The following is a 27,411-nucleotide window of genomic DNA, read 5'->3' as shown; positions in this document are numbered from 1 at the left end:
TCACATGAATGTTTTGGATAAAAATTGCTTTGTTAGGAGAGATGAAAACATCCTTAGTCTGGACTTAGATGAAGTAGGATTTGAAAATAACTTAAAATAAAGGTTTACAAACCCTAATTTCCCTTTCTACAGAAAGGAAGAAGAAAGTGCATTCTGAACCAGGTTGTGACTATAAATATGCTCAAAGTTCTATTTTATGTACAAATAGAAAATCTGGGTAGAGGTGAGGCTTATACTGAGGAAAAATGGTTGGAAAGATACATTGGGGTCCTGATTGTAAAAGACCTTGATGGCCAAGCTAGGATGTTCACATTTATTTTTTAAGTGATGAGTTTATATTTAATGCCTTTTAAATCAGGGAATCAAATGGAAACTTCAGTTATTTATCAAGATTCATCTGGTAGTGATGTTGTCTTTTCCAGCGTCTTCCCTTTTTATACATCACCTCATTATATTTTCTCCATAGCACCTTAGTTCTCTTGTTTATTGTCTGGCTCTCACTATGTAGTGTAAGCTGAATGAGAATGAAAATCCTTCTGAATTTTTTTGGTGATGGTTTTTCACTGCGGCAGTATCTCCAGAACAGACTCTGGACCCACAGTAGGCACTTGTTAAATACCTGGAAAAGAAATAATAAATGAATAGGGAGAGACCCGAGGAGATAAACTATTACAGATGGTTTAGAGACAAGTGTTGATAATCTGGGCTGAAGTTTTGCTGGGCATAGGAGGGAAAAGAAGACACTATGCAAGATGATTTATGAAGGAGGAATCAATAGAGGACCAAATGGAAGGGAAATGTCACAGGCAATTCCAAGACTTTGAACTATTTTTTGGGGAGATGATCATGCCCCTCCTAGAATCTGGAAATAAGAAGGAAGGAGCTGGTTTGGGTTGGTGATGGGTTTTTGGCTTTAGCTGGATAGAGCCGTTGTGTTAGTGAGAGAGTCCAGTGGAAGTGCCATTCTCAGGTATAAGCAGTGTAACTATCAGTGAGGGTAAGGAAGGCAGACTGCCAGGGACACGGTGTAGCTTTCAAAAATTTAACATTTTTGTGCCTGAGACAGCCTGAGTTTTAAAAATTCAAATGTTTTTTAATGTTTGGGAGAGTGTGTGGGGGGTATGATCTAATTTTTACTGCTTCTTTCTTCATGAAGTCGGTTATTAAGTGTGAAAGACAGGTGAACACAAAGAGGTCTCATAGACCCTCAGTGGGTAAAGCTCTGGCCCTCTGCTTGTCCCTCCTTCCCTTGTCAGCATTTTTCTCATGTAGCTCTGAACACTGCTTAGGAAACTATCTTTGGCAGTATTTGTGAGGATTGCCAACTTCAGCTAAGCAACCATTCACTTGAACGAAGTAGAAGCTGAGTGGAGAATGTATAAGAAGTTCCCAGTTGAGGGTTTTTTTCCTCCCACTCTGCAGATCCAAAGGACAAAGGCAAGAACTGTGACAAAACAATATTTTCCCACATCCCCCAGCTCACAAGGATATAGCGAGAAAGACAATTTGAGTTTTAAGTGTGCAGGTATCCAAATCTAGAAGCATTTCTAAGAAATAACGTTTTCACTGATAATACTCAAATATAAGTAGCTTCCCTTTCTAGCATCTCAATATTGCAATTATAAAATATAGGATAAAAGGTCAAAAGTGAGAAAGTTTCCCAATTAAAATACCCAAAAGATACATATTGTATGTTTGTGTATCTTAGTGGAATTTACTATAGGTAATAGAAGAAAAATTCCTTTGCAGTGAAAACAATATGAGGTTTCCAGAAAATGAATTTATTCACACAACTCATGGAGAGTGTGCTTTATTAGATGAGGTTGATTAATTAATACTCAGTCTTGTCAAATTTATTTTAGACAACTGGTTAATCCAATTAGAGTGGATGTGTTTTGGGGAATAATTTTGTACAAGTGATTCACTGAGTATTCTCTGTATGATGATCATTCTATACGTCTAATTGTTATGGACTGAATGTTTATGTCTCACCCCCCCCCCCCACCCCCGACTCCACAAATTCACACGTTGAAGCCCTAAACCCGAGCTGATGGTATTAGGAGGTGGGATCTTTGGGAAGTAATTAGGTTTAGATGAGGTCATGAGGGTGGAGCCCCCATGATGGGATTAGTATCTTTGTAAGAAGAAGAGAGACCAGAACTCTCTCTCTCTTTATCTCTGTCTCTGTCTCTCTCTCTCTCTCTCTCTGCCATGTAAGGACACACTGAGAAGGTGGACCTTCACAAAGCAGGCTCCCACCAGGAACCAAATCTGCCAGCACCTTGATTCACAAAGCAGGCTCTCACCAGGAACCAAATCTGCCAGCACCTTGATCTTGGACTTCCCAGCCTCCAGAACTGTTAGAAATAAACTGGAGGTTGTTTAAGCGACCTAGGCTGTGCTATTTTGTTATAGAAGCCTGAGCAGACTATTTCTCAAACATGAGAGTGCATAAGAATAATCTGGAAGCTTATTTAATACCTGTATTCCTGAACCTCAACCTAAAGAAAATCAGTCTGGGATGCATCTGTCCCAGTGTTCTTCAGTTTTAGTAAACTTCAAAGGGATTCTGATTTGGGCTGTTCTGGGCAATACCTTGATAAATGCTAGTTACAGCAGATCCGGGGTAAACAGATCATTGTTGTTTGTGCACCAGCGGGCAGAGTGGGCAGGAAAGGGAGAGGGAGCTGCTCTGACTTTTTCCTCACTTGCTCACTCTTCTCTATTTCATATGTTCCAAACTTTTCCATCTGAGTAGCATACTTAAAATTACCAGATTCCCTACCTACATCACACAGCAAAAAACACAAATTTAGGATTTTAGAAGGAAGAACAGTGGGGAGAGTGAACACTCTATAACACCTCAGTCTTTTTCCTACCAGGGCTTCATTTGTTCAATAACTACGGAGAAGGTCTCTCTCCCTCAAATTACTGCGTGTTCAAGAAATCATAGCCAAGGAAAGACTTTTCTTGGGGAAAATTGTGAAGTGGGCAAAAATTATAGTTGTTTGCTTGGCCCACACTCCATCAAACTGATGTTAGCTTTTCTGAAAAAATAAATCTGTATGTCCAATGTGTCGATGGGTATGCCACATCAACATGGTTGATGGACCTAGAAAAACATGGTCTTTTGTACTTCTTAGATGAAGTACTTTAGTTTAAAATTCAGAGAATTTAAAGGACCAAGGTAGGCACTGAAGAGAATTCTTGGTTGGACGTGGGGCTTTTGGCATTCTTCAGAACATTTTTCCCAAGGACAGGCCTTGAGCAGTCTATGGAGGAGCTGTTTTAGGAATCTGAGTCCCATGTCTTGGCTCCTTATTAATTCTGAAATGAGGTATGATCTGGTCATCAATGTATCTGGACTTGGCAGAAATCACTGGGATTAATGCATCAGCATGTAGAGGGTCTTTGCTTTTTTAGGAAAAATAAGACTCTTCAAAAGAGGAACAGTTAATTACAGTCTTCAGATCTCATTTTCTCCTTGAGGCAGATACAAATTCCAACTGTTTATGACCTTGTAGTGCCATCTCCCAAATTGGCATGTATTTTGACATATTTTGTGAAAGCAATTTCCATTATGTTGTATTCACCAACACATGGTGCATGGAAACTGTTAAGCAAAATACAAAATATTTCTAATAATCTATTTGCTATGTATTATTAACAATCAAAAGAACAAAGATCCACCAGATGGAGGGATAGATCTGTGATATCCATTCATTTTTTTTATGTCCATAAAATACTCTAGCACAAATAAGAAAGCAGAGAAAGACTTTCAAGCAAAGACTTGTATTTCAGTTCTTTGGTTGTCTGAAATGAAATATAAATTCACGCAACCAGGGCACAGGTTTCCTGCCAGTGGGAAAGTAGCTCGGTCAGAGAATCATGAGATGTGGATTTTCCCAGAGCAGTCCTACTCACTGGGTCTTTGGAATTACCAGCAGGTCACTTTGCTTCTCTTGTTCTTGGTGTCTTTAAAATTTGAAACCTCTGAGCCCGTCCCTTCTCATGTTGTTGTATATATTATAAATAAATGCCCCAAAATGTGAAATGCTGAGAGTTTCTTATATAAAGATGAATGCCTACTTCAGCTGGGTACAGAAATTTCAAAATTTTACTGGTCTACAAAACATTTTTACCAGCTTGTTGTCCTGGTGGGAAGTAGTTAGGTTTTAAGAGGAGAGAAACATCACATTTTAGCCTTAAGCAGAAATGCTATTCATCTCCATGCTGGCTATTGGAGCGACAGTATTCTTGCCATTGCATTTTGCAAATTGTGATGTTCATGAAATCAGGCTCCAGAAAGTATATTTTGCTCACATTTTACCACCTGGTGTTTATTTCTCAGCTTGTTAATAAACCGGTCATCTTCATAGACTTTTCTGATTCTCAATTTTTCCCCCATTAGTTCTAGTTAATTGTAAATAAGTTTTTAGTTTATTTCTTCCATTTGCATTTCTTTGCCGCTCAGAAGAGATTGTGTCTGTCTGGGGGTAGAGATAGGCTGAGCATGTGGAACTCTCCTCTGGGTTCCATTTCACTAAGTCGTCTTTTCCAAAGTATGTGCTTCTACGTGGAGCTCAGAAAATATTTGTTGAATGAAATGAAGCCTGGCATAAAACATAAATTGGGAGGCAATGTGGCTTAGGAGTAAACAGAATAGGACTTGGAATAAGAAAGTAAGTTTTAAATTCCAATTCTTGCCTTGTTAGCTACCTGAACTGGGGGAAATTATCTCCCTGGGCCTCCATTTCCTCTTCTGTAAAATGGGTATCAGAGAACCTACCTCATAGGATTCTTTTGGATATTAAATCAGGTAATCCATGTAATGTTTTGGCAGAGTTCTCAGCACATGGCAATTGGTCAATAATTATCATTTATTATTATGACATATCATTAGTTTTGTCACCTCACGGCATCCAGCACACTATCTTCAGAGAGTGTCAGAATATCTATACTAGAAATTTTAAATTTAAATACATCTGTTAAATGAAGAAACAGATTTTTTTCACTCAGTTGATAATTCTGGTAACCTCTTCTCTACTCTAGAGTTTCAAGTTTGATTTTTGGAATACCTTCAACTTCACACATTTGTGAAATTTTGTGATTTAACAGTTTTTGTGCCCCCATTGCAAGTCCTGAATCCTGTTATGGTTATAATAGGTGCTTAATAAATATTTATTGACTGATTGCCTCCCTATTAATTGCCTTTTCTTTCTGATGTTAATCTCTTTTTTAGAGAAGTCACCTCAAGTTGTTATACTCTTCATCCTCACATGCTATGTACAGTCAGCCCTCCGTCTCCACAGGTTCTGCATCTGCAGATTCAACCAACCTCGGATTGAAAGGCCTGCGATGGTTGTGTCTGTACTGAACATGTACAGACCTTTTTTTCTTGTCATTATTCTCTAAACAATACAGCATTACAACTGTTTACATAGCGTTTACACTGTATTGGGTGTTATAAGTAATCAAGAGATGATTTAAAGTATATGGGAGGATGTGCACAAATTATACACAAATACTACACCATTTTACATCAGGGACCTGAGCATCTGTGGATTTTGGTATGAGGGGGTGTGGGGGTCCTGGAACCATTCCTCCTTGGATACCCTGGGATGAATATATAGGTTGTAATTTTTTTCAAACTATATGTCTAGTATCATGGTTTTGAAATTTTCTATCTGGCCCATACTTATACTCTTCCAACAGAATTTAGTCAAATGTTTGTGGGTGAGTATAGGTGAGTGGTGCAAAGGCTGATAATGAAGTAAATTGTGACAAGGAATTAAAAATGAGAGTTGCCTTGGGCTTTCTGTGGAGACACCTTCTATATATGTGGTTTTACCTCAAACATGATATTTTACTCTGTGCTTCTTTAGATTATATCTGAATGTTTTTGAAATTTATTTCTCTGTCTTGTTCTTAAAGTACAATGTACAATTTCAAGTTCCCTAAAAAGATTACTCATTTGGAGAGGAAATATTATATTCTGTGTAGAAACAGACTTCTTACAATGCCTCTGTCCCAGGGAGAAGTCACAAGCATGTGAATGGCCTACTTTCTCCATACCAAGAAATTGATTTTCCCTTTGTTTCTAAGGAAAATCCTTTTGAAAGTACTCACCTCTATATGATCAATGGCACTATAAAAACACTTTGGGGCTTCAGGAGGGTGAATACTAGTTTAAAAATTACTTATTCCATGCAGTTTAATTTTATTCCCTTAAAGATACATTCAGTTTTGGAATGCCACTTCTCCTTACTGTTTCCTTAACTTAATCCACATGAATCTTTCCTCATACAATCTAATGCTCATCAAGCAGGAAAGAAGACAGCACTAAATTGTATTTTTAGCTTTGATTCACCTTACTCTTAGTCTTATATGTATTTTCTGGACCTGCTAAGTGTAAACTAGGAATTTATTTCTTGATTTATATCATTTACTCCTTTACTGTCTAGCAGAACTTACATTTAAATGCCTGGGAATTGGAGAAACAATTGAGTGGGATGGTGAGTCTATCAAGATATTTGCTTAAGACTCTTAAAAGAAGCCTACACATGGATGTCTTGGAACCAGATTTTAAGTGAACAAAGTGAAAACCTGTTTCTCTCGTGTGGTTATTTCAGGCTTTCTATTTTTAAAGTAACCTTCACATATGGTACCTCCATATAAATCTAAATATATTCTATATTGGTATAAGCATGATTTGAGCTTTCTTTTCATGATACATCACAGTGATGAATTCAAGCTTAATTCTACTGGCTTTTCATATTATTTTAGTATGAAGGGGTTACTGTATCCTAACAGAATTGCTATGTCATGTTAATGTACATATCTAAACGATATACACTATTACATTTCTAGCACATTGTATTAATTATGGAAGTCACTTTCATTTCAATAGTTGAATTTACATGACAACAGATTCTGGAGCTCAGTGGAGCATCAGACATGCATGTCACAGAATTCCCTTGTAGTGTGGGCGTTGACAGGGTTCTGTTGACATCAAATTTGCAATGAAAATGTCTCATAAATGTGCATCCACATAGAACAATCCTTAGAAGAGATCATCTCAATATTCGCATAGGTCATTAGTATCAGAGAAGGAAAATTTCCACACACTTGCATTAGTAAAATAAATTATTAGGAATATATAACCATACAAACATATATAAATCACCTATAAAATGTGTCTCAAACATTTAGAAAAGCTATCCAGATATAGAACTGTCAATTTTGTGTTCTCTCCTGTACCTGTATAAAGCTTTTGTATTCTACAACTCCTACATAAATGTTGGGTGAAGACTCTAAATCAGGCAAGAGAATGGACTGGTCCAGAGGGGTTATAATGGGAAGTAAGTAACAAGATAAAATAGAACCAGGGGAAAATCAGGCTGACTATCACAACAAAGTTCTTAATAGGGAGAACTATTAGACTGTGAAATAGTCTTTCAAAGATGCTGGAAGAAGTCATTACTTGAGACATTTAAAATCAGACTGGACTGAAGTACTCTAAAATACAACATGCTATGCTATGGGGACCAAGCCTACATTAGAAGTGGAAAGACGGGGATGACCTAATAGTTTCTAGCGTCTCTGTGATTACGGTGATTGTACTCATTTTATGGGTTCAGTCTTGGTGGGTAATCTTCTATCATTTTATGCTACTTCTTGGGAGCAATTTCAACATATTCATCTAATGCATAAGTGGATGAATTTAGCAGAATCTCAGAAGGGATGAAAATGCACAATAAACTCAGTGTAAGACAGCAAAGTGAGACAACTATGAGTAAACACCACTCCTTTTTTGGGGAGTAACCCCTGGAGAAAACAATTCTCACCCTGGAACTCTGGCCACATTCCAACATGCATAAACATCCTGTCCTCCTCGTTTTCAATGGAGATTAGGTATTAATTTTTATGTCTTTTGTTTAATAGTATCTTGGGATGATTTTGAGCGCAGGGCAACAAATTGAAACATTTCATCCCCAAGCCAATGGCCTACATTTTGGCAGGAGGTAGCTAGGAGAGTGAAAAAACATCATGCACCATTTTGAGACTGATATCTACTAGAAGAATAGATAAGAAAGAGAAAATGGTTTAATTTGGAAAAAAGAGTTTGACATGAAATAATAAAGAGGAGAAGGTACCTAAGAAAGTTGTAAAAATGTTATGCTGGGAATATTTCACAATAAGACCCCCCTCAATCCTGCGCAGTTCTGGTTGATCACCAGTCATGAAGTAGAGAACTGAGACAGGTGACTTTTTGACAATTACCCTAGTTCTTTCATTCACTAAAAATATTAATTTAAATTTCATTAAAAATAAAAATCATTCAATTTTATGTATCTTTGCATTGTTCAACTTACCAATTTTAATTGCAGTGACATAAAATCAAAGATGGGCTCATTTTGATGTTTGGTAATTCTGGAGTAAATCATCTGACTTACACTTGTTTCTTTTCATGTGTACACCACAACTTTTAAAAAAGACCTTCATACACAAATGAATGAATCATAGAACATATTTTAATTATTTCTAATATTTTCTGTTTATGTAGCTTTCCATACATTTTCTCAACTTATTGATCATATATTCCTGAAGTGTGAAAACTACCATTCAATTTTAACAGAGAGGTGCCTGTCTCTCCTAAGTCCTCAAATTTAACCCATTCCTTGTGTTGGCATAATTTTCTATGATTTAGGTTTCACATTTCATTGGCAAGGGTCTATCTCATAGAACAGAGGTTTTATACTTAGAATTTTTTTTTTTTTTTTGGTGGGGAGAGTGAGAGTTTATCAATACCGAAAGGTATTCCTACCATTTATCCTTCTTTGTAGTCCAATGAATGTGGATAGTCTGAAATTTTCATTGTTTTATTTTTGAAAATATAAGCTTCAAGACTTATCCTCAGTTTCCATCCTGAGCACCTGTGTTACTCTGAGCATAAATCAAGACAGCCTTAGGGCATGTCTATTCAGAATAACATGTACTCCTGCTGGCTGATCAGAACCTGGAAGGATGGCCAGCTAAAACCTACAGGTGTGAGAGAGATTTGTAAATACAAGGCAGTGCCATTATGAAATATGGGAAATATCACTTTATTAAGGTCTGGTGTGCAATAGCTTCCAAAATCTATTCAAATTCTATTGGGCTGTTTTGAGAAAAAATGTGCATAGCACTATAGAATCATTAACTAATAACTGGAGTGTCCTAAACACCTGTGGTAGGAACTGTAATTCACAGGAGTTTAGGGTAATGGCAATAGAAATATTTTGTCACACTTATATTAAATATATTTACACCAAAAATTAGAATTCAGGTAGCAGCCTTAAAATATGTGATCAGATAAACCAAAGTAGACAGATTTAGGTAAGCGAATAACATTTCTCTACAAAGAGACGCCTTTTTCCTCCAAAGAGACACAATATGGCTCTGCTGAGCAGTTTCAAAATCAAGCAGCACAAATGATTTTAAGCAGAGAGATGAAAGTAATAAACTATTGCCGAGGTCCTTAACTTACACTAACCTCACCTCACATTATCCTCAACTCTGAAGATACCGATATGTAACTCTCTCTATACATCACACACATCACTATTCAAGTAATAGTAGAAATATTTTATTAGTAAATTAGCTGAGCACTTGACCCCAGATTATTAGAAGTGTACAGTTTTATTATTTGTTATCAAAATTTACAATACTTTAAAATACTTAAAAGGTAAGGGCATGTTCCCTTAAGAAATCAACCTAAAGTGCTATACTTAAGAGAATCTTTCACATTTGTTAACCCAGGGAAGGAACTAGAAGGAAATCTAAATGAAATCCTTAAGAAACAGCTTATTGGATATATTACCTAGTCTATTTCTGGATCGCGAATCTCCCGCCCTCACTGTCAGATAAGAAAATGGAACAGGATCAATGAAGAGAGATGCTCCCAGTCTGGGTTTTCGATTTTTCACTCAAGCCGAAAGGAGCAAAGGGCATCGAGTTCGGGCTCCTTTCCAAGCGTGCTTGCAGGAGAGCAAACCTCTGGCTGCCTCTGGCTGCAGAGCGTATCCAGGCTGCAATACGGACCAGGTCTCGCTGTCCTCTGCCCCCCTCTCTTGGCAACCTCCACACCCACATGAAACTGCCAGTGTGGCAGCCAGTCATCACAAGGTTTCCTGTGCACAAAGCCTAAGGAGCCCCCGAATAGAAAGGCATCCTGAGCCCAGAGCAGGGCTGGAGGTGGTCGGCTAATGAAATTGGTCTCTCTGGGGGTCTGCGAGTGCTAGTTAGTCCCTCCACCTCTAGCACTCTAGCCACAGATCTGTGCCCTGAAATCTGCCTCCCTCTCAGAGACACAGACGTGCGCGCACACACACAAACTCTCACTCACGCACACCCACATCGCCTCTGCCCCCCACTCTCCCCACCCCCGGCAGAACTGTAGGGACTGGTCCTTGCTCTGCCTCAACTTTCCCTGCTGCGCCTGCCCCACGCGGCACCCGATCCGCCGCGCCCTCGCTGGGCGCCCTCCAGAGGGACACGTCCTCCTCTGGGCCCCTTACCTCGCACCGACAACTCCGGGCAGGGACTGGAGCTGACCGAGGTGGCGGCGGCGGCGGCGGCTGAGCCTGCACCCGGGCTCGCTCTCATGGTTGGTGCTCCTCATCCGACACAAAAGAGGTAGCTTGCTGGCTTTGTCCTTTCCAAATCCCAGGGAGAACTTATTTTGCCCCCGAAATGGCCAACTTGTGTGCGCCGCTTCCTGTCACAGTGCCCTCTGCCCCCGCCCCCTCCCGGCTGCTCGCTGGACCACGGCCCGGTGGCAGAGCATCCAGGCCTCCGAGTCAGTGAGGAGTGGGGAAAGGGAGAGGGGGAGGAGAAGTGAGGGGGGAGGTTGGGAAAAGGGGGCACCCAGTGGTCTTCCGCGGAAGAGAGGAGGGCAGTTCACAGCTGAATCTTTCTCCTCTTTACAGGCAAAGCCACTTAGGGCGCGGAAGCAACTTTCCTTCACCTTGGCCAGGCTGAAACCATCGCATCTAATTGGGACTCTCGGCAGAGGCACGGACCTTCTGGCATTCTCTCCTCATTCTCTCTTTCTCCTTTTCTCCCTCTCTCGTTCTCCTTTTCCCTTTTCCCCTCCCCCTCCCTCCCTCCCTTTATAGGGGTGTATCCGCAGAGTCTTCAGTGAGCCAGGGTACCTAGACGAGAGGATTATTATACAGAAAGGCAGGGCGGTTTTACTGGCTGCTTCGTCTCACTCTGTTGAAATCCTTAGGCAACGCATGCAAAGGTTGGTGAATTTCAGAGGGGTGGGGTGAAGGGGCGTGGGTCGGCAGGGAGATTGGCGGCTGTAACTTTGAAGCTTTGCTAGAGCTCTTGGCCAGCGGGAGAGCGAGGACTAACGGTGGGCCCTGGAAGAACTCTCCTTGGTCCCTGTGCAACGGGCTGACCGCATGTTGGATGAGAAAGGGGGAGCCGAAGCCAGAGAGGGAGCGAGAGAGCCTGGGAGGCCGGTGTTCAGCTCTGCCCCACACGCCGCTCAACTACACATTGCGAGGCCCTGGAGAGGGCTTGTGCAGAACAATCTCTGAGTAGGGCGGGAGGGAGACGCTCCTGTTTCCTAGCAACTCTCATCAATCTTCTCGGGATAGCTCCCTCTGAAGGAATTCGATTGGACAGTCCCTGGAGGGAAGCCACGCCTCTTCAAGAATGCTGTGCTGCCGCTTTTTCGCATTCTCCCAAATTTCTTGGGTGGAATAAGATTAGAGGGGAGTGCTCAATTATCTTCCTTTTCCTTCTATTCTGGCACACCTCCCCCTTGCAGCGACCCCCCTTCCACCCCCGCATTAGCCCTTCTCTAGTCCTATTTGTGGTTAGCACAATGTTCTCTACAGAGCCTCTCCCTTCTTAAAATTAAATAAATAAATAAAACCCTTAAATCGGTGACGTAGGCACAAAAGAGAAAAAGGCACATGGAAATAGCTTTAATAGGCTCCGAGCTGCAGATAAAATCCGAAAGGTAAATTTCCAGGCATCTCTCTTTGTTTAGAAACACATTGTATTTAATTCAAAATAGAAACTTCACTGTCATTAATTTTTCCACCCTGAGATACTAACTCCGTGATAACCAAGGACTGAATTACATGTAGCCAGAGACAATTAACTTAATGCTTTAATGCTACATTGATTCTTTAATATTTAATGTTAAGTTGTTTAACAACTGCCTTCTTTTGTAGCCTAGTCAGAACATTTCAACTACAAAAAAAATTTTACCACTAATTCTTTTAGAGAGTCAGCAATATTTGGAAGACACGTGCGCTTGTATGTCCCATGGTGAATGCTACTAAAACTAGAAACTTGAGTATATTAAACATTAAAGTGTTATCAAACAGTGAATCTCTAAAAATGCTAGAAGTTCCCTTTCCAACACCATTCTTTCTGGAATACAATAGCAGTGCGAAAACAAACAAACAAAATCACTCTTCCTTTGTATTTCATTACTGCTATCTAATGTGTACTGCTCATCACAAACATATTAGACTTTCTTAAGAGAATTTTCACAATGTCTGTCCAACAGACACCTATACAGCAAGAAGCAATGACATGACAATGGAGAAGATAAAGATCTATACACTGCAAGGGCTTCAGACACACAGGAAGTCTTGTTGGCAGCTTTTGCTTTCTTTGAATTGTTCCGGAAGATACCATTTTGCCTTTCTAAGACTTTATCAGAATCAGCTGAGATTGGGAGAAGTAGAAGAGATCTGATATTTTCATCTCATTAAAAAAGAAAATTAGCTGTATTTGCACACAAAAGCAGCACTGATGTATAGGCTGAGCTGCACCGCGGCAGCACATATCTAGGCTGTTTGACACACTAAGGTTAGTGATGTGTAGAGACTGAAATACTGAAGCAAATTGTCAATCTCTTATCAGATCTGTCCTCATAGGACGCTTTCCCTTTTTCCCCCTGCCACACATGCACAAAGGAATGATGAACGTAAGGGCTTCTCAGCCTGGTGGAAGGAAGCATGTTACTTGAATTTGAATCTTTAATTGCTATCACTTCCTAGCTGTGTAACCTTGGGCAAGTTTCTTAATCACATTATATCTCAGTTTCATCATCTGTAAAATGGGAATAATAATTGCTCATCCCTCAGAGTTATTTTGAAGATTAATAAGTACCGTGTAAGCAGCATGCAAGTATTAGTTGTGACAATTAGTCTCTAGTTTATAGTTAACCAATGGTATTTTAATTGTTGAGCCATATATAATATTTAATTGAAGGCAATTAGTCTTGTACTTTAATTCTTCCTTTTTAATTTAATTTAAAGTCATCATTGACCGGGAACATAGCTTTAACTTTTAGTGTTGATTTGTTGTTGTGTGTGTGCACATACATATGCTTGTTTTTAATTTCCTTTTAAAAGCCTCAAGGCGTAGGACTAAACAACCGCTGGCTAAATGGCATGTCAGTTAGGAAATATCTCCCCCCACCTCAAGTATGCTAACTGGGGTCTATTTCTAAACAATTCTTGTCCCCTCTTTAAGTACCTCTGCTATAGCACATTCATCTTTATCAATACTTTTCAATCAATACTTTTCAAATATTTTATCAAATACTTTTCAAGTAGGACACACATGTGTTTGGACATCTAGATCACTCTTTCTGGTTCCTATCTTTTATGAGTTTTATTAATTTTTACTAATTCATCTATATTTATTTGAATGAGTAATCATGATATTTCTTCTTAGGACCCTTTCCGGTTAATGCCCTGACTTCTGGTATAATGCCTTTTCATTTTGGCCCATAAAGCACACCATCCTTCATTCAGAAATAACACCGAGAGTTGATGTGTTGCCATCATTAATTACAGGTAAATTGCCTTCCACATCCCCATTCTGATCCAGAGTTCACTCTCACTAACATTCCTTTTGGAGCAAATCTCTACTGGCTCAATCCAGAAGTCAATTTCCTTGCTGGTTTCTACTCCAGTAGCAACTATGAAGTTATTTTGATCACATGCAGGGTGTCCAGGTGCCCAGTGTGTCTGGGACAGTTCTAGTTTACATCTATTGTTTGGGTATATTCATAGTGCTCACTTTACTTTTCAAAAGAGTCAGGTTTGGGCATTAAATTATATGGTTACTTGCACCCTCTAATCATCTGGCCAATATCTCTTGCCTCATCTGCCATGTGACTGTTAAATTTTGAATAACTATTTTTCTAGGATAAGACTGATCAATTCTGGAGGCCGAATACATATGTTTCTGTAAATATATAATATACATATAAAATGTTAAAATTTATATTTAATTTGCTTATAAATATCCCTCATTTATTTTTCAACTTGTTTCAAAATATGTTTCCCCTTGAATAATCTGTAAAGTCTAACTCTAATTACAGTTTCACAATATAAAAACAAAAATATGCTACTCTTAGAAGGTCCAAGGCAAGAGGTTCCTTCTACTCCATGTTCCAAGGCAAGAGGTGCCTGATCCTTGGGCTGTATTTGAGTGCAGTATCTTTAAACCACGTGGACTATAAAAGAGTTAAAGTCCAAGGAGCTGAGAGAGGTAGGAAATTTGAGTTTAGAGAGTTTCAGGCATGCTCTAAATATGCAGATGCAGAATGGGGGCTTATGTGCCTTCCCCTTACTTCAATGCTAGTGAGAGGTTCTGCTGCTACAGGGAAACCATTGCTATGCTCCCCTGGAAGTAAGTTGATGTAATAGACTGCTTTTTAATTCGCAGCAGAAAAATACAAAATGCAGGAGGTTCTGTGTTGATTGGTCTCCCAGAAGGCTGAAAGAAAAGGAGGCTGCACTCCCACATATGACAGGTAAAAGGAGTTGGTTTCCTATACACCATGTGTGGAGAGAGTGAGCACAGAGTAGGAGATGTGTTTTCTTAGGTCCTAACCAGAAGGGCTTGTTGGAGCAACTTTGGATCCCAGGAGACAGTCTGTGGGGGCACAAGGCTGTGTAATGCAACTGTGCAGGCTTGTGCTCTGCACAAAAGTGCCTCGTTGTAGAGAGAGAAGGAGCTGCTTGCCCAGTGCTCCTGTGCAGGGCTGCATCAACCTGCTTGGAGGGTGTCTTTTTGTAATTCATCAATCTGGAGGGAGCACTTTCCTAATTCACATACAGGGGGCTAGGAGAAGCCCGTTGATGTAGTACAGATGACCAGGTCCTCGGGGAGTGTAGTAAGTGCCCAGTCACGAAAGCCTCACCAGAATCAGGTCAGACTCTGCAACGAGAGATCTCCATAGCTGAGGGTCTTTAAAGAGTGGACTAAATTTGGATTAGGAAAGTCAGCTTTGAATACCTGCTAAGCCCAGGGAAAAAGGAATGACAAATCAGTTATGGTCAAACAGGACTCTTATCTTGTCCCCCAAACCTTCTATCTCTGACCTCTTCAACTCTGAGGTATCAAAAGCTCCATCTCCTGCTTGAGGTGGAGGGAGGATGAGGATGAGGAGCTGGTTGAGCAGAGAGAAGAGCCTGCCAGGTGCCATTGCCTGGCTGGGGGCAAGAGAAGCTGTAACTCAGAGGGACTTTGGAATTTTGATTATTACTCTGTATTGAACCTAATTCCACCTGAGTCTTTGTCTTTTTTTCTTTTTTATCGCACTAAAGTGAAGGGAGAAATTTTTATTTGGGAAGAATCTGAATGTCAACGCACCAGCCTTGAATAATACCTAAGGGGATAGAGAAGAACAAGCCCCACAGGCAAGATATGTAGGGGCAATGGTGAGAAAAGAATCAAATTGTTTTTGTGGTGCTTTATTAGCCTCATTTATTAGGTGTATAAATGTTCTGATCAGTACTTTGGATTCTTTTGCGTTTTTTCCCCTGATTCTTGCAAAGGAAAACAAAAAAGAATAGCCCTTGGATATTTACTATGTGTTTTGCTTTTGTCCCACATATTGTACAATGAACAGCTGAGTTAATTTTGGTTCTAAATTTGAATGTTCAAATATTAAAATACCTATCACCCACAAATATCTTCTTTGGAAGATTTTAATTTTCAATCATTAAATAAATATTAATGAAAAATAAATATTAATAAAATTAGTAGATTCTTTAAAAATACTCATCACAAGAAATTGAAGTACTTGTTTATTTGTCTTCCCTATTAGACTGGAAGTTTCATGAGGACAGGCACTATGATTATGTTTACCATTATATCCCGGTACTTACAGAAATGATGTGTGCGGAGGGGTGGTGGCTGGGAGGAGAAGACTTGGTCAGTAGACATTTTTTGAGTGAACGAATTAACCTTTAAAGATCAAAAGATTGTACTGACAAAAGATTGTCTTTTTTTTGCTGAAAAATATTCGCCCTGAGCTAACATCTGTGCCAATCTGCATCTCTTTTGTATGTGGGCTGCTGCCATAGCATGGCCGCTGACAAGTGGTATAGATCGACACCTGAGAACTGAAGCTGGGCCACTGAAGTGGAACATGCCAAACTTAACCGCTAGCCACAGGGATGGCCCCCTTGACTTATTTTTTTATAGTTGAGTAAATTGAGTGCCGGATATAGCATGTGTTCCCAAATTTCTGCATAGGAGGGTTTTAGAATTGTTAATCTGGTTCATCTACTTTATGAAAGGAGTGGGCGTTTTTGCTATCACTTATCTATCTCAAGTGCCTAAAACTGCCTGACATGTTATTGAGCTCAGCAGGCATCTGATGAATGGAAGGTTAAATGGTTGGAAGACATTCCTAGGCATTTTGTCTCAATTCTGTACTTTCATAACAAGCAAATTATTTTTACTTTTAGATCTTTTTTAAATAGCTTCTTTTTGAAGGGTGGGGATAATAGAATGTGATGAAGGTTATGAGCATCAAAGGAGAATTCAAGCCTCTTGGCACAGCCCCTGCTTGGAGGAGTTAATTTACACAGATAAGGTATGGGAGAATCACTGCTGTTACTCTGGACTTGTGACTCCAGTCTAAATAAATGATGCAGAGCACAAACACATAAGGAGTTCAGAAGGAGGAAAGCATGTCAACTGAGTTTGCCTTTTCACCTATAAATTGATTCTCAGAGATTTTGGCAAAGGTTTCTATTATACATTTTAGATATGATATCTGTTGGTGTTATTTATTTTGGTCTTACATTGATTATTTCCTTCCTGAGAATTTAAATCTATTTTTTATACCTGGATATGATAACATGTTGATTGGGTCATGCATTAAGTCAGCCATTCAGTTCAGAGCAAGGTCCAATTAGTTATGTATGTTTGTATGTATGAACTCAAGTAACATTCATTGGAAACTATCATGTGCCAAACACCAAGCCAAGTACCTAGGATACCAAGGAGATAAGATGGAAGGTAGGAACCTTGAAGATTTCTCTTCTGTTATTGGTGAGCAGAAAGGTCGACAAATCATTAAAAATACGGCATGATGGAATATATAAGAGAGGCCCTTTAAGAAGTAGAGTGACCTAAGGAAGTGGCCACTATGCATTACTCAAGATAAAAATCCTGAGCTCAAAAAGCCTTTGAGTATAATGTCCAAAGTAAGAGCCTTCTGTTCCACAAGGATTCCACTTTAAGACTAAACTTTGAAACATACATATGTGAGAAAGGGGAACATATTAGTCAGAAATCCCTTTTGGCTGCACATGACATATAGCCCAACTAACAATGGATTAAACAAACAGTGGTTTTCTAGTTTGTTTATTTTCACGTATGAAGACTATGGAAATAGGCAGGTTTGGTATTGCTTCAGTGACTCATGTTGTCAGAGTCAGCATCTCTGTCTTTTCCTTCATGTTGCAATATTGCTGCTCCAGCTATCACGTCACTCACTCAGGAGTCAGGAAGAAGCAGGATCAGCAGTGTAAGCTATATTTGCCCTGTGTATCAAGAATGCACAATCTTTCTCCAAACCACATAGCGTAGTATCATTTCTGTCTAACTGGCCATATCTCTTCATATGATTGCCCCTAGCTGCAAATTAGGTTGGAAAAGTGTGTAATTAGCTTTTTCAGCCTCTGTAAGACATCAAGAAAGAGGGTGAATGTGATTGGTTGTGGGACCAGCCAGCCAACACTGTCTGACTTAGGGAACAATCTCATTGCTTCCCTCTATTTAAAGCTTTTCTGTGCTGGAGATAGTTTCCACTCCATAATTTAAGTGTTAAGTTGAAAGTGGGGTGGCACGAATGGATCTTCTATGGAAGGGAAAATGTTTGGAGTTGACTCACTCCTTGGTCTCTTTCAAACTGTGGCCAAGTGACCCTTTTTGGCCAAGGTCAACTACTGTAGTACCTGTTCTTAATTACATTAATACCTGTCTCCTTCTGTATCTGAAAGCAATATATATCATTTAAAGTTCTTAGGGCATAAAAAGTATGTCTCCTTTTAAAGAAAATACTAAATTGCAATTCAAACTACTTGTATTGATATGTATATGTATAAACTCCAAACACAGATATGCCAGTAGGGCTCCTTGGGAAAATGTCCAGTAATATTAAATGCATTTTAAATGTGCAAAAAAATTATGTGTCAACTTCTGAAGCATGCATGTTACACATTGAGATGCCTCCAGTGTTTCTGTTCTAGGGGATTCATTTAACAGTAAATATTTATTGAGGGCCTACTCCTTGGCAGGTGTTGTGCTATGTCCTGGGTAGGCAAGATAGATTGGTTCAATATAGCTCTTGGTGTTGTGCAGCATATACCAGAGAAAGGCTTTCAATCAATATGGAGCCCTATTTTTAGGAATGTTCCAACCATAGCCCTCATGACTGTGCAAGACGTCACAGCTCTCAGTATTATATTTCAGTTTGTTTTATTCTAATTCACAGTATTCTTCTTTTTTATTTATTTTATCCTGCTACTTTGGAAATATTCTCTTCCTGAAAAAGATAAGCAAACAAACAAAAAAACTTTTGTTCCCTATCTCCTTATTTCCTCCTTTAGCGTGTTTGTTTTAACCTTTCCTTCTTTCACATGTTTGAACAATATTTAATAATACGTTTATAAAACGAATCCAGTTTTTTGGTGTGAAAGACAATGTATCCACTAGAGAAATCTTTTCCATAAAGAGAATAAAAGTCCTGAATAATAACATTTTTTTTTCCTCTGATCTGGTGTGAGGACACCTTAAGAAAGAAATGATTCTGGGTGAAGACACCACTAAATGGAAATGTGAAATGGTAAGATTCGCTGTCATTTCTAGGCCAGAATTTAATAACAGAAATTCGAGTTTTCAGGAAAGGTTTTTTCTCGGGCTAACCATGTTTTGCTTGAATTTTCTTAGCGATTGAGTCAAAACCTTAATTAGGCAATTGTTTCTAATTCTCTGGTTGAATTTGGTAGTGGAGATTCAGTCATTGAGGGCATGTACCTCAATTAGATATAGTGTCAAATTAGTAGTAGCATATGATATAAAAGACGATTCATACTGCCTGAACTAGAATGTCTCAGACTGCAAAGAGGGGTTGGATTAAAGTTCTAGGGGAGATGTTTATTAAAATTATGTGTTAGTTAGTCACAAATCTTTACTTTGAGATTCACTATTTTTCCTAAAGCATAATTATTTTGATTCTAAAAGTTGTAGAATAACAGTGCTCTTATTAGTTGCAATGATTAGAGTGTATTGAGAGGCGGTCATTCTTTACCTAAGGTATGCAGGGAAGAAAGTACAAGTCCCTTTCTCTGCCCTAAGTGAGTTATTTTTGTTCCTTAGCTTACTCCTCCAATACAATGCTGCTCTCACCCATCCTGACTCTTGCCCATCTGTCCTCGAAGGGTGTGATTTCCTTGACTGATGTTCGAAGAACGTGTATAGATCAGAAATTGCTGAATAAGAACAACAAAAGTCTCACTGAGCAGTGAGCTAGTCCAGTGCTTCTCAAACATTTTTCTGCCCAGAACCCGTGTCAGATGATGTTCCAGCTGGTTGTCATTCTCGAAGGTATATCTAAAGTTATTCTGAATTCTACTGTCAGCTATAAGTCAATTCCTTTTTCTTCCACTGAAGGAGGATATTGGAATGCAGGTGAATAAGAGCGACATTCTTGGAGCACCCTTGGATCCCGTTAGTTTATATAGAAAGTAAAACATTCAAAAGCCTTGTCACTTTATTACAGGATAAGAACTGCTGACCTCTTCCATTGTGTCCCCTCTTGCAGAAATAGCTGTGGTCAATCTGTGGAGTCCACAAAACCTTCCACAGAGGCCCCTCCATATTTACATTATTAACGTTTTTCCTTGGAATAGCACTTTTGGGTTTTCAAAATGTTTTCACTTCTAGATTTTACCAGAACCCTTTGAGTTTAAAAAATCTTTTGTCCGTATTTTCTAGATGAGGAATCCAAGGCTAAAAAAAGTTGAGCGACTTATTCTAGGTCATATAGCAAATGAGCTAGAACTTCAATCGAGTGAATTGATTTTTAATGCAGCGGATCTTCCAATATCCCCGCTGACTCTCAGTACTTCTTCCTCACTGGATGCTGCTTCTCTACTTCATCCATCCTCACTGCAAACCACTCCGTGCATATGGGGACTCTACATTTCAATTTTTCCTCATAGCCTAACCTTCGTTCCCTCTCCAAAGTCTGCTGAAGTTTTCTTTTCCACAGGACTTTAATCTTCAGTAGCTTTGCAGTGTATAAAAAGTGTTATCAAATAAATCCACCGTACCAAGAGCTTAACCAGGTAACGATTACCTCTCCCAGGTAAGTTTTAGCTTTAAGGAGTGATACCATTACTGAGTTTCAATACCTTGGAAATCAATGGGGTTATAGACCTATTGTGAATATAATGATTGGGAATATGGTGATGATAGATCTCTATGTAATCTAAAATTAAATAATCAAGCAAAAATCTTATAAGAATATTTTTGTTAATGTCTGTGATCTCCTCCTGCCCCATGGTCCAATCAACTTTGTAGTAAACTATGGGAAAAGGTACCATGTCCTCTTGTTCAGTGTTCTTTGCCTGCAACCTGGTGCAGTATCTGGAATATATTTGTTGAATGAATGAACTTCAACAATATTGCCAACAACCTGCTTGATTATAACCATAGAAGGATGATGTAGGATGTATAAAAGTTGATATTGTGATAATGTAATCATAAAACATGATTTTTTTTTTTTTGAGGAAGATTAGCCCTGAGCTAACTGCTGCCAATCCTCCTCTTTTTGCTGAGGAAGACTGGCCCTGAGCTGACATCCGTGCTCATCTTCCTCTACTTTATATTTGAGATGCCTACCACAGCATGGTGTGCCAAGCAGTGCCATGGCTGCACCCCGGATCTGAACCGGCGAACCCCAGGCAGCTGAGAAGTGGAACGTGTGCACTTAATTGCTGTGCCACCAGGCTGGCCCCAAAACACGTGATTCTTAGAGGTGAGATTAACTAGGTGTTTTTGTCAAGATTGAATAAATTATACCTTGGTAATAACAATTCCAAACTCTCATTGGCTTAAAGCAACACTCATACTACATGTTGATCAAGGATTGGCTGGGACTCTGCTTTATGTGTCCTTATTCTGGGACCCAGGCTGTTAGAGTGGCCACTATATGGAACGTTGCCAGTTGTAGCAAAGGAAAAGAAAGACCTGGAGGGTCTCCCAACAACACTTAAATGCTCTCTCCAAGAAGAGAAATTCGTAAATTCTACTTATAGTTCATTGGGCAGAACTAATCCTGGCAACGGCAAGGGAGACAGAGATGCAATTCTACCCTGTGCCCAGAAGGCAGAGGACCTGGAATACCCATTGCACTGCATAATAACCTCTACAGTGGTCAAACAGTATTCATCTTGTGTGGGAGCTGTATCTGAACTGTGTATTCTCCCATGATAAAAATTGTTTATTTTTTTACCATTTTCTACGGGTCAGGCACTGTGCTACATTTACCTACATTGCCTTATAATGCATATAACAACACTGAGAGGGAGGAATTATTGTTGCTTTGTATAGATGAAGAAACTGAAGTAAAGTGAAGTTAAGTAGTTTGCCCACTTAGTAAGTAGTGGGGCCAATATTAAACTTAGGTCTGTCTGACTCCAAAGATGATGTCTTTAATAACCATGCAATATTGCCTTTATATAATATCTCTGAGGCCTTCAGGCTCCATCGCTTGGTTATTAATTTGCTTTTGTGGTTATTTTCAGAAGATCCTCGCATGTCCCTTTATCTATGATGCTGAGCAAACATGTGTTTAGTCGATACAAAGTAGCAAATGAGCAATCTGTTGTTGCTATAAAGTCTAAGACTATGATATGTTTGATTCAAAGGAAAGTTACCACGAGACCATTCAGATAAACAAATGGTCAAGACTGATTAAACTTATTAGATCAAATATGAAATTGTGCTCTTTTGCTAAAATCAAGTTCTAGATCCTATTTCCATTGATTGAATAAAATGCTGGTTCAGTTTTTGAAGATTGCAAATAGCAGTTCCAAAATGTTTGCTATGCTTTAATTATTCTCTTGACATTTCCATGTAGTAATATAGTTTCCTATCCTTAAAAATAAATATTAACTTTATACTTATAATTTTTTTCCTCTAGAATCTTTTTTCTATGAAGGACAAGTTTTTTTCCATATTAAAGGTTTTAGAGATTACTTTTGGCATCATCTTTTGCACTATTGCAAATTCTTTGAAATGGAACACTACTTTTTGGTTGAGTGAGGAAATCTCTTTTCTCCTTGTTTTATCTTTCAAAACACTCAAGAATTAGGACAACTCTGGTTGGCTTCTCTGCCTTCTCTCCCTGCTCCCCAAGGGAGGAGTCCATCATCACAAGAACCCACAGGGGAGAAAAGGGCTTGTGCAGCTTAACTGCTTCCCCTTACTTACTATGTGTGGGATCTTCCTACTTGTAGAGATGCTGGTTTATATTTCTTCAATTCTAAGATGCTTTTTCTAACATCTTAGAATCTCTGAATAAATATACACTTTAAGATTAATGGTAGGTCCTAATTTAAATGACAGCTGGGTTCATTTCTTTCTTAGCAATGCATAAAATAATGGTATGCCTTACAAACTTGATGTTTTTTGTTAAATGAAATGTGGCATTCTGCATTTCTCACTAACATATGGTAGATGGCCTGACCTTGGGGTGCAGTTTAGGAATGGGTTATGGCTTCATAGGTAAGTTATGACCCCAACCATTTCCTCAGTAAGAAAGAGGGCATCTCCGTCCCCCATGACTTTTTGATCAGCTCTCAGTTAATCTTCGGTGGGGGGAAAAAGTGTTTATATATTAAATCTGCAAACCCCCAGATCTTGTACCTTGAACTACTAGAGACCTTGACAATAGGTAAGGAGTAGAAGTTAGGTAGAAAGAGAATTGTGGAGATAGGGGCATCTTGCCAAAGCAAAACCCTAAATGATCCAAGAAGGTGGCTTTGGGTTTTGGTTTACCAAGCAGTAGGAGTGGGAGTCATGGATTTTTGACTTTGGTAGGTGGTAACTCACTATAGCATGCCATATGGCTTCTTTTGCAATTTTATTATTGGTTTTTAGTTCATGCACCCTGGGTGGATGGCATTAGGCCTCAGGCTTTAGTAAATTAGCCAGGTTAGATTTTGACTTTGATGGGTCATTGAAGCATATAATAAGTTTGTCCCAGGAAAGTGACAGTTTATTTGGGCAAGACTGCAAGCACCTGTGCCTTAGACAAACTCCAGCTGCACAGGTGACCTCAGCATTCCTGGATATAGATGCCTTTAGGTGAGACTGCAACAGCAAAACCTTGAAACTCATAGGCACGGCTTGACCTGGTCTTTCAGGAGAAGCTGAGTTAAGATTAGCCCTTTTCCACCTCTGAAGGAGTAACAATATTGTTTCTTTTAAACTACAAGGCAGCTGAGTTTTGCATGTTCCACAGAACGCTAGTGAGCTTTCAGCTTTGTACTGTTTGTGCAAGAACTGTGTAGGTAGTGCTAGCCCAGCTGACCCACATTCTGTTTATCTATATCTCATGTCACCTGCCTTCAAGGCCAAGAAAGAAAAGTGTAGAGAAATAAACTATGTGGTCTCAATTTGGCTTGAGATTTGTTAACTGAATAAACTTTCACTATAGATCTCAATTTCACAGACACAAATGATGAGTTCTCCTAGAGAAGTGTGGTAGATTTTTATGAATGAATAGCTAAAAATGAGTGGAAGCCCTTTTTATGAACAGACTATGTTATCCTCCTGGGGTAAGATAAAGATATGGCTCAAAGTTAAATAGTTGCAAATCTACAATCTAAGAAGGCAATTCAAAGGAGTTGTGCCTTTTAATTCTAGAAATCAAGTTTTTTCAGGCAATTAAAAAGCAACTGGAATGATTAGTTAAAAACAAAATAAAGGAAAACTGGCTAAGTAAGCTGGAGAAAGAAGCTGGAGATGCTTATTAGAAAAGTTGATATTTTAGCTGACAGAGTAGACAAGTATGAAGGAGAAAATGAGATTTTTTTTTAAAGATTTTATTTTTCTCCCCAAAGTCCCCTGGTACACAGTTGCGTATTTTCAGTTGTGGGTCCTTCTGGTTGTGTTATGTGGGATGCCACCTCAGTGTGGCTTGATGAATGGTGCTATGTCCACGCCCAGGATCCAAATCAGTGAAACCTTGGGCCACCAAAGCGGAGCAAGTGCACTTAACCACTCGGCCACGGGGCCGGCCCCCAGAAAATGAGATCCTAAAGGTCATGAGAGTCAGATATAAAGGGAAAAGAGTTGAATCTAAGCCTAATTCTCTAAAGAAGATAAAGAGAAAGGAGCTATATTGGTTTAGTTATTACTAGGACAGAAAGGATGACTGGGACTCAACGAATTCTGACAGAGAGAGAATAGCAGGATCTCAGAGAGTGGGATTGAATGACTATGCTGGAAGGAACTAGGATTCAAATGAATATGGAGATTATCTTCTTAAAGCTGAAGATAGAGAATCCCTTGTGAGGATAATTGAATAAATATACCTGGAAGATTAGGATGACTATGCCATTTAGTTACAAGGAAATTTGGACACATTTAGGAAGAAAAAATCGGGGAGATGTCCAAAATATTCAAACCATTAGTGAGTTACTACACGGGGGCAGTCAGGTATTCCCTTTGCCTTGAGGAAACATGCTTGAGAAATTTATGGAATTTGCATTCTGTAGGAAGGCACAACAAGGATGAGACAGACAGAACAAAAATACACAGAGATTTTGTCCATATGTCAGTCTAAAGAGAGATATTCTAATAGTTGGGATTACCTGACAAAAGAAGAGAAAATAGACAAAATACTTTGGGCAGACCCAGACTTGCTGATTTAATATCTCTCACTGTGGGAGGCTCCAGAAGATAAAATCTAGAAAAGTATGTTAGAAAAACAGGCTTCTTGACTAGAAAAACACAAGGAAAGCAAATAAAAAGAAGTTATTTAAACTCTGCAAATGCCACTATTACACCAAATGGAGAAAGAAAGAAACTAACTTAAGTAAAAATTCAATTATTACTTAAGTAATCCTTAAGATAGTCAAGGTCATCAAAGACAAGAAAAGTCAGAAACTCTCACAGCCAAGAGGCATCAAAGGACACATGAGACTAAAGGTAATGTGGTATCCTGAATGGAAGCATGGAACGGGAAAAGGACGTTAGGTAAAAACTAAAGTCATCTGACTGGAGCATGGACTTTAGATAAGGCATTAATATTGGTTAATTACTTGTGACAAATGTACCATATTAATGTAAGATGTTAATAATAGGGGAAACTGCGTGTGACTATATGGGAACTCTGTACTATCTTTGTAACTTTTCCTTAAATGTAAAACTATTCTGACATAAAAAACTTCGTTTTAAAAAATTGAATTGTTAGAGTGTCAGATGAGCCTTTGGGCAATCATGAAGGAAAATGACAAGAATTACAGTATTTTTTTTTTTAAATTGAGGTATAATTCACATAACATTATATTAATTTCAGGTTACAACATAATGATTTAATATTTGTATACACTGTGACATAATCACCACAATAAGTCTAGTTACTATCAGTCCCCATAAAAAGTTTTTTTTTCTTGTGATGAAGACTTTCAAGGTTTACTCTCTTAGCAACTTCCAAATGTGTAATACAATATTATTAACTGTAGTCACCATGCTGTGCAGTACATTACATCTCTATGACTTACTTATTTTATTATGGAAGTTTGTACCTTTCGCTCCCTTCACCCATTTTGTCCACCCCCTAACTCCTCCCCACCCTGGCAACCACCAATCTGTTTTCTGTATCTTTGAGCTTATTTTCTTGTTTTGTTTTTTAGATTCCACATATAAATGAAACCATACCATATTTGTCTTTCTCTGTCAGACTTATTTCACTTAGCATATTGCTCTTAAGGTCCGTCCATGTTGTTGAAAATGGCAAGATTCCATTCTCTCTTATGGCTGAATAGTATTCCATTGTGTATATATACCACTCTTACCCATTCATCCATCTATGGACATTTAGTTTTTTTCTGTATCTTGGCTATTGTAAATGATGCTGCATTGAACATAGGGGTTCACATAGGGGTTCACATATCTTTTTGAATTAGTGTTTTTGTTTCTTCAGATAAATACCCAGAAGTTGGATAACTGGGTCATATGGTAGTTCTATTTTTAATTTTTTGAGGAATCTCCATACTGTTTTCCATAGTGGCTGCACCACTTTACTTTCCCACCAGCCCTGTATGAGGGTTCCATTTTCTCTACATCCTCTCCAACACTTGTTATTTCTTGTATTTTGGATAACAGTCATTTTAACAGATGTGAGGTCAACGACAGTGTTTTGAGAAGCATTATTGGGCCTTACTTGGCTACGAAGAGCAGGGCATGCATATCAACAGCAAACGTCATACAGAAGTCCATTGATGATGATTATTTATCTGAATCAACTGTGGGGAAGAAGAAGCAGAATTTTCTTAAGAGGCAGTTTTAAAGCCTAAGTATTGTGTAAGAAGAGGCTGCAGAAATAGCTGATGAGACACAAGAATGAAAATATCCATTACAAGTCATTTTGGACGTTGTATCATTGAACAGTGCTGACAATTCAACACTGGGATGCGAGAAACATAGAGCTCAAGGGAAAAATAAAAATGAAGAGGGTTTGAATACACTGAATGGGAAAGAAAGGCACCTTAAAAGACTGAGTCTACCACTACTGCAATTTTTCCAACATTGCAAAAACCAACATACAGAAAAAGCAACTTGAGGATGGGAATGGTATAATTGGATAATTTTTCCCTGATAAATTTACTGCTATCATTACCGCTTTGGTGAAATTGAGTTTAATCTCACGGGTTGTGGATTCTGGGACTCTCTCATAGACTGACTGGCATCTTGGCCAGACTGACACCAACATTCTCTTTATCCACGTTCCTTCCCTCAGATACTGTTGAGGCTCTACTGTGGTATTTGGCATTATTGAGTTTTGAATTT

General features: G+C 38.9%; 1 protein-coding gene and 1 long non-coding RNA gene across 3 annotated transcripts in view; one reads left to right on the top strand and one right to left on the bottom strand.

The window, feature by feature from the left end:
- The window catches only part of GRM3 (glutamate metabotropic receptor 3), a 226,271-nt gene extending 215,481 nt beyond the window's left edge, over nucleotides 1-10,790 (bottom strand). Inside the window, exon 1 of one of the 2 annotated variants that reach the window (XM_014853373.3) lies at nucleotides 10,560-10,790. The gene's annotated coding sequence lies outside the window, so the exon portion shown is untranslated. The remainder of the gene's footprint in view (nucleotides 1-10,559) is intronic. The other variant, XM_044768047.2, reaches the window with a different exon arrangement.
- Nucleotides 10,539-16,099, top strand: LOC139045102 (uncharacterized). Its single transcript, XR_011502775.1, has 5 exons — nucleotides 10,539-10,677; nucleotides 10,971-11,287; nucleotides 13,753-13,874; nucleotides 14,752-14,839; nucleotides 15,636-16,099. It is a non-coding gene; the product is annotated as an uncharacterized lncRNA (long non-coding RNA).
- Nucleotides 16,100-27,411: the final 11,312 nt, after the last annotated feature.

This window comes from Equus asinus, chromosome 1 (assembly GCF_041296235.1).
Source record: "Equus asinus isolate D_3611 breed Donkey chromosome 1, EquAss-T2T_v2, whole genome shotgun sequence".
Lineage (NCBI taxonomy): Eukaryota > Metazoa > Chordata > Mammalia > Perissodactyla > Equidae > Equus > Equus asinus.
This window is presented reverse-complemented; position numbering and strand designations above follow the sequence as displayed.